We start from the raw sequence: 6,744 nt of genomic DNA on the forward strand, positions 1-6,744 counted from the left end.
CGCGGCAAAAACCTTACAAAGCACAATTATGTTATTATAAGTCACAATTAAATAGGGGTTTACAGGAACTGGAAACCAAGGTTAAGGAATTGGAAGAGGCTTTCCTCAGGCAGCCATTAGAAGTTAATAAACAGGCTTGGGAGGAATCCCGGCAGTGTTACACTGAGCTGTTAAAAAACCAGGCAGACAGGAAAATCTCATCTCAGGCTAGGAAAAGCGGCCTGCAGGCAAACACCTCAGGGAAAATGTTGGCTAATTTAGTTGGGGATAATAGGGAGGAAGCACATATTGGATCAAAGCACAAAGCGGTGGTTACACGGCTAAACCGGAGGAGATCATGGAAATTTTTACCAGATATTTTGAGGACCTGTACACTTCTCGCAACCCTCCCCCACAGGAGGAAATAATTGAATTCCTGGAGGCAGGCTCTATTCCTCAACTAACTGAGATAAGTAAGAATATGTTAGATAAAGACATAGGGGTTGAAGAGATTCGACAGGCGCTGTCACGGGTGGCGGAGGGTAGCACCCCGGGACTGGATGGCATCCCTTTTGAATTCTATGGCATGTATGGGGAGGAGTTATTGGGGCACTTGGTTGAGATATGGAATTTTTAACTTAATAAAGGGGTGTTAACACCCTCAATGAGGGAAGCATTAATTATATTAATACCCAAACCAGACAAGGATACTCGCAAGGTAGATGCTTAACGCCCTATTTCACTTATTAATGTTGATAACAAACTCCTAGCCGAGGTGCTGGCGGAAAGACTGAAGAAGGTGATAAGAGAGGTAGTACACCCAGACCAAAATGGTTTTATGCCAGGTGGCTCGACTCTTGACAATCTTCGCAGACTCTTTCTTAATATGCAGTTTACGCCATCCAGTTCCGGGCAGCGCTCCCTGCTTCTCCTGGACACCTCAAGGGCCTTCGATACCCTGGAGTGGAGGTTTTTATGGCATACAATGGCTCAGATGGGGTTTGGGAAGAGATTCATTTCCTGGGTGAGACTCCTATATGCTGACCCGTCGGCCAGAGTAATGATCAATGGAGCTGTATCTACATCCTTTAAATTGAATAGAGGTACTCGCCAGGGGTGTCCACTATCACCACTCTTGTTTGCTATTGCTATGGAACCCCTGGCTTGTTGGATCAGACGGGATCAGGATATAGTGGGTTTCAGACAGGGGGAGTCTCATGATAAGATCTCACTATACGCTGACGATGTCTTGTTATTTCTTGGTGAACATGGGTCTATGACTAGAGTGCTTCAGGTTTTTGAGGAATATGAAAAGCTTTCCGGCCTGTGTATTAACTGGCATAAGTCTGCATGGTTGCTCCTCGATGAAACAGATGTTCCTGCCCCTCAAGAACTAATCACTATTCCAAAGGGAGGCGTAGTAAAATACCTTGGTATTAATATTTCAGCCAATATTCTGGATTTTGTGGAGAATAACATTCTACCAAAAGTGGCGGAAATAAGGAAGAAGGTAAAAACATGGAAAAGTCTGCCACTTAACATGATGGGTTGGGTCGCAGTTACTAAGATGTTAATTCTTCCCAAGCTGCTATATGCCCTTGTGGCATCTCCAATAATGAAGTATTTAAAAAGTATTTAAAATTATTGAAAGCCTTTTGCCGGAATTGGTTTAGTGGGGAAAACAACCCCGACTTAAGACGGAGATCCTGCAACAGCCATATGAGAAGGGGGGATTTCGATTACCAGATCTGAGAAAGTATTTTCTTATCTCCCAGACAAAGTATATCTCAGTCTGGGACAAAACCTCCTTTGCGTCTGCCTGTAATCCCCAAATAAAAATCTATGGATATAATGTTTTAAAAACTCTTGAGACAGATATCTGGAGAGTACCTAAAGTAGAGATTATTTTCCCTACCTTACACCTGATGCTAGAAACTTCTCCTATCAATATCCCCTATGTGGGGTAATAGGAAGTGGAAAGTTCCAGACAAAAATGCAAAACCGTGGCTGGAACACAATGTAAAATACATTAAACAATTCTTCGACAATGGGGCTTTCAAAACATTTCAGCGACTACAGCAGGAGTATGGGATTGTCTCCTCGGGGTTCTATACATATTTACAAATTAAACATTGGTGGAAAACACTGGATAAGTCAGTGAGTGCTCCGGAGGAGTTACACCCATTCCTGGAAGGTTTATGTGGCCTTTTAGGCACCAAATTTAAAAGTCATAAGATATTAAGATGCTGGCCCGGGAACGAGAAAGGCAATAATTCAAAGAGAATAATAAATAAATGGGTCGGAGAGGTGGGGATATTGGAGGAAAATGTTTTGGAAAAGGTGTTTTTAGATGTGAGGAGGGTTTTCACTATCCCTGTTCATCGTCAGGCCCAATTATTCATCCTGAACCGTAACTACTACACACCAAAAACATTATCAAGATTTGGGGCTAGGATTTTTGGCTGCAGTAGATGCGGTATCGAGAAGGCAGATGACATCCAATTGTTGTGGTTTTGTTTCAGGATCGGGGCTTGTTTTTGGGGGTGGGGTATTGGCGGAGATAAAGGAGATCTTTAATATTACCATCCACGACACATTACAGGCTTGTGTCTTGGGTATTCTAGATGAAGGCAGCTGTAAGACAGTTAAAATATATGTGGCGAAAAAACTATTATTTGCAGCAAGATTCAACCTTTTTAGAAAATGGACGGCTAAATATACTCCGACAATTGGAATGTGGCAGCGAGTTGTCAATAACATTATCTTAGTTGATGGCTTCGCAAAAGTATTGACAGGGGATTTTGGTATAGAAAAAATATGAGCTGACTGGCGGCCATGGATAAACAATAAATTTTGTAGAGAGGAAGATAGGATGTTGGGGGCACAAGATGGTCACTGTTAAGTCTTGGGAACTAGGGGAAAGAGTTTATTTTTTTTTTCTCTTTTTTTTTTCTTTTTCCACTATTCTTGGTTTGGGGGAGGGAAAGGGGAGGGGGAGGGGCTTCTAGAATTAAAATCAATGGATCTAGGGATTAAGAGGGATATTACAAATTAAGATGGACAATCGCATGCATTGCTAAGAAATATGTCAGATATGTACTGCAAAGAGAATATAATGAGTAATTGTATTGGAAGACCGGTTGTCAAAAACATACCGGCAAGTTTTATTGTATTAACTGTTGGTAATTTTATGTTGTTTTACATATGAAAGAGGATGTCTACATTGTATTTTGTATATATCTTTTTCAATAAATAAATAAATAAAAAAAAAAAATTGACTTTGAACGCTAATCAGGCTTGGTCCAACCAAGGCAAACACCAAATATTGTGACTCCCGACCTGATGGTGAATCAGGTCTCTTGATGATCCTGTATGACCCGGGAGTGGATGGTGACTTTTGAAAAAAAGGGGGGGGGGGTGAATCGGAGATTGTAGCCATTACAGTTTAGAGCTGTGATAAGTGTTGATACTTTCTGTCCCTGATTTCCAAATTAAAACAACATCATCAACGTACCTCCTCCAAAGCACCAGATCCGTGCCAAGTAATGGTTGAAAAGTGTATAATTCCCAATAAGCTGTAAACAAATTGGTAGAAAATAGTGCGAATCTGGTGCCCATGATGGTACCAGTAACTTGGCAGTAAAAGCTAAATATTTCGAATAAAGTCTATACTATCCAAAGTAAATGTCTGTTCTTAATTTCAGGATTTTGAGCCAAATATTTGTGTGACAGCTTTTAACCTCTGTTTGTGCTGATTACAAGTATAAAGAGAGGACACAACTTCTAAGATGGAAATTATTTGAGTTGGACCTGTAACGTAGCCAGGTACAATTTTTACCATTGGTTGCAGTAATCTGTCCACGTGTTGTGAGAAATTGGCAGTTAGAGACAATTCCAGAGACAATTGGTCTTTCTGATAGGTTGCTACAAAATTGTTACTAAATTCCTTCCTCAAATGCTCTGTCTGCCAATAGCTTCAGCTGGGTAGCATAATCTTCTGTTGGCTCTTTAGTAAGTTTGGTGTATACAGTGTTGAAATTTACCTATTGTAAACATTCTTATGTACACTTATTGGTGTTCTTCACTACTGTGCCTCCTCCCTTACCTTTGGGGGGAATAATAATTTTTAGATTTTGTTGTAAATCTTTTATAACTTTAAAATCAGCCCTGGTTATTTTTTGCCTGTTTTTTCTTCCCTTTAATTTTCTATGGCCTTGTTCTACCACTAGTTTAATGCTCCCATCTCTTTACTGATTTGTTTCCTAGGGTACCATTTGGAATTTGGTTTTAAATCTGTGTGAACATATGAATCAATTTAAGGAAACTGTTTTCTAATAGGGTTTTTAATGTATTATTTCCTTAGGCAGAGATTATGAATGTATTTCTCAATACAAATAAAGGTCTGCAACTTGTCAATTGATTTTGTAAGAGGGAATTTTAGTTCCTTTCCAAAGTAGATAAGCAAGTTTTATTTATTTGAGTGTGACTAAGATTGATTACAGACAATTTTTCTATTGTCTCCTCCCTATTTTAGAATTTGGAAATGTGGGTCCTTTTCCCACTTCCTGTTCTCTTTTTTTTCTTTTTGGTTTGGTACTGAAATTTGTGTGTTCAGTAATTTGTGTACTTTGATGTGATGTCTTGTGTTGTTGTATTAAGGTCCCTGGAATTATTGTTTCTGGCTGAGTCTCCGTAAATTTGACTCCTGCATTATTGCTAACGCCTCCTTAAGTGCTGTGTGCAGACTCTCTGTGCACTCTGTAGGATGTTTGTTTACATTTCAGAACACTGATAAATAGGAGGGACCTGCAGCAAGAAATTATATCTCATCATGCTCCCTCCCCTTCCACCAACCTTGTGTATGTCAGTGAGAAAGATTTAGAGAAAAAAGAAACACTGGAGTCTGCCATTACAGGTGGACTGAAGGAGTGAGAAACAGAAAGTTGTGTGGAGATGCAAAGTGCAGCATGTTTAGAACAGGGAGAGGCTGAAGCTCTCAGAGGAGGCAAAAGTACAGGTACATATACATGCAGAGGTATGTCTAGTGGAACAGATTTATTGAAAAGTGGCCAACCCTTTTAATGGGAAGGTGACTTCAAAATATATTCAGTCAATTGCAATGAATTGGGTATAGATGCTACCCAGGCTCATGCAACTGACTTAAGGGGACAGTGCAGGATATTAAGGCAGGTGGCAGATGATATAAATGGGTTACTCACAGGACAGACAACCCAGCAACAATATTGTACAGGCTGTATAGACCCACAAATGCATTGCAGTATCAGCTACAGGAATGCACAGGCTGTTTTCGCCCTAAACATATTAAACCCAGTAGTGTCACCCCAACAATATACTGAAAGACAATGGGGGAGATTTATCAAAAGTGTCTGAGAGCAGAACTGTTCTAGTTGCTCACAGAAAATCATCAGTGCTCAGCTTTCATATTCCCACAACAGTTTATAAAATTAAAGCTGAGCTTTGATTGGTTGCCATGAGAAACTAGAATAATTTTGCACTAAGGCACTTATGATGAATCTCCCCCAATGCCCTTGTTTCTCTTCTAACAGCTGCAGGTTGTGACGCCTTCACTCTAGCTATAGTTTGCTCTTTCCCTTATAACAGCATCTCTCTCTAATATCATGCTGTGAGCTGATGGCGGAGACTACATGGGATTAGGCATTTCTAAGGGTTGCAACAATCTGTGACATCTCAGGGGCTGGATAGCTGCTGATTGGCTATCTGCTTGTCAGGACATGTGAGGCACTATTCCTGTCTTTTTAATTTCTACTGGCAAATGCGTGTAGTTATTTTAGGAAAAACCTCATATTGAATCAAATATTTCCTGAGCTTTGAAAGGAATTCCACTTTGTCCAAGTAGATTCACTCATCTCTACTCACAATCCATGTGGGAAGGTAGATGGAAACACCGGGTGCAGGATCATAGCTGTGCAGTTATTCGGGGTCATTTACTAAGGGCCTGATTTGCGTTCTCCCGGCGTGTTACCCGAATATTTCCGATTTGCAACGATTTTCCCTGTATTGCCCCGGGTTTTTTGCGCACGAGATTGAATTGTGGCGCATCGGCATCGGAATGCACGCGACGGAAATCAGGGGGCGTAGCCAAATGATAACTAGACGGATTTGGAAAAACCGCCGCATCTAAAAAAGGAGGAACTGCCTTAGTGAATCCCGGCTGGACCCGAATCCACTGCAGAGAACGCGCCGCTGGATCGCGAATGGACCGGGTAAGTAAATCTGCCCCATTGTGTGTTATAGGCAATTCTAAACAGATGGGTTTTCTGGTTAGATTTCAAGGTTAGGAGGGTAGAGGACAGTCTAACAAGTCTAAGAGACAGTTTTTAGTAGATAAGAGGACAGTATAGCAGAAGGTCTTGTGCAGATCAGAGATTACATGTAGGATACAATAAATGATAAGGCCAGAGATTTATAGAGGAGCAGTTGGTGTAAATCTGTGCAAGTAAAGGTTTTATATTTTGAACTGAATTTGGTGAGGAATGGGTAACCAGTGGAATGATTGGAAGAGAGTAGAGGCCAGGGGCGGACTGGGAATTTAAAGTGGCCCTGGAAAAAAACGTAAAAGTGGCCCCATTCTGTGGGCGGGGTCAAAACAAGTAGGCGTGGCCTTGTGATGTGGGTGGAGCTACTAAACTCCATTAAAACTGTTTATAGATGGTATAAATCAACATGTACACCGCAGAGAAAGAGACTCATACTGCCTCCTTGGAAAGGAATAACACTTCTATT

Source organism: Engystomops pustulosus, chromosome 5 (assembly GCF_040894005.1).
Source record: "Engystomops pustulosus chromosome 5, aEngPut4.maternal, whole genome shotgun sequence".
NCBI classification, from domain to species: Eukaryota; Metazoa; Chordata; class Amphibia; order Anura; family Leptodactylidae; genus Engystomops; species Engystomops pustulosus.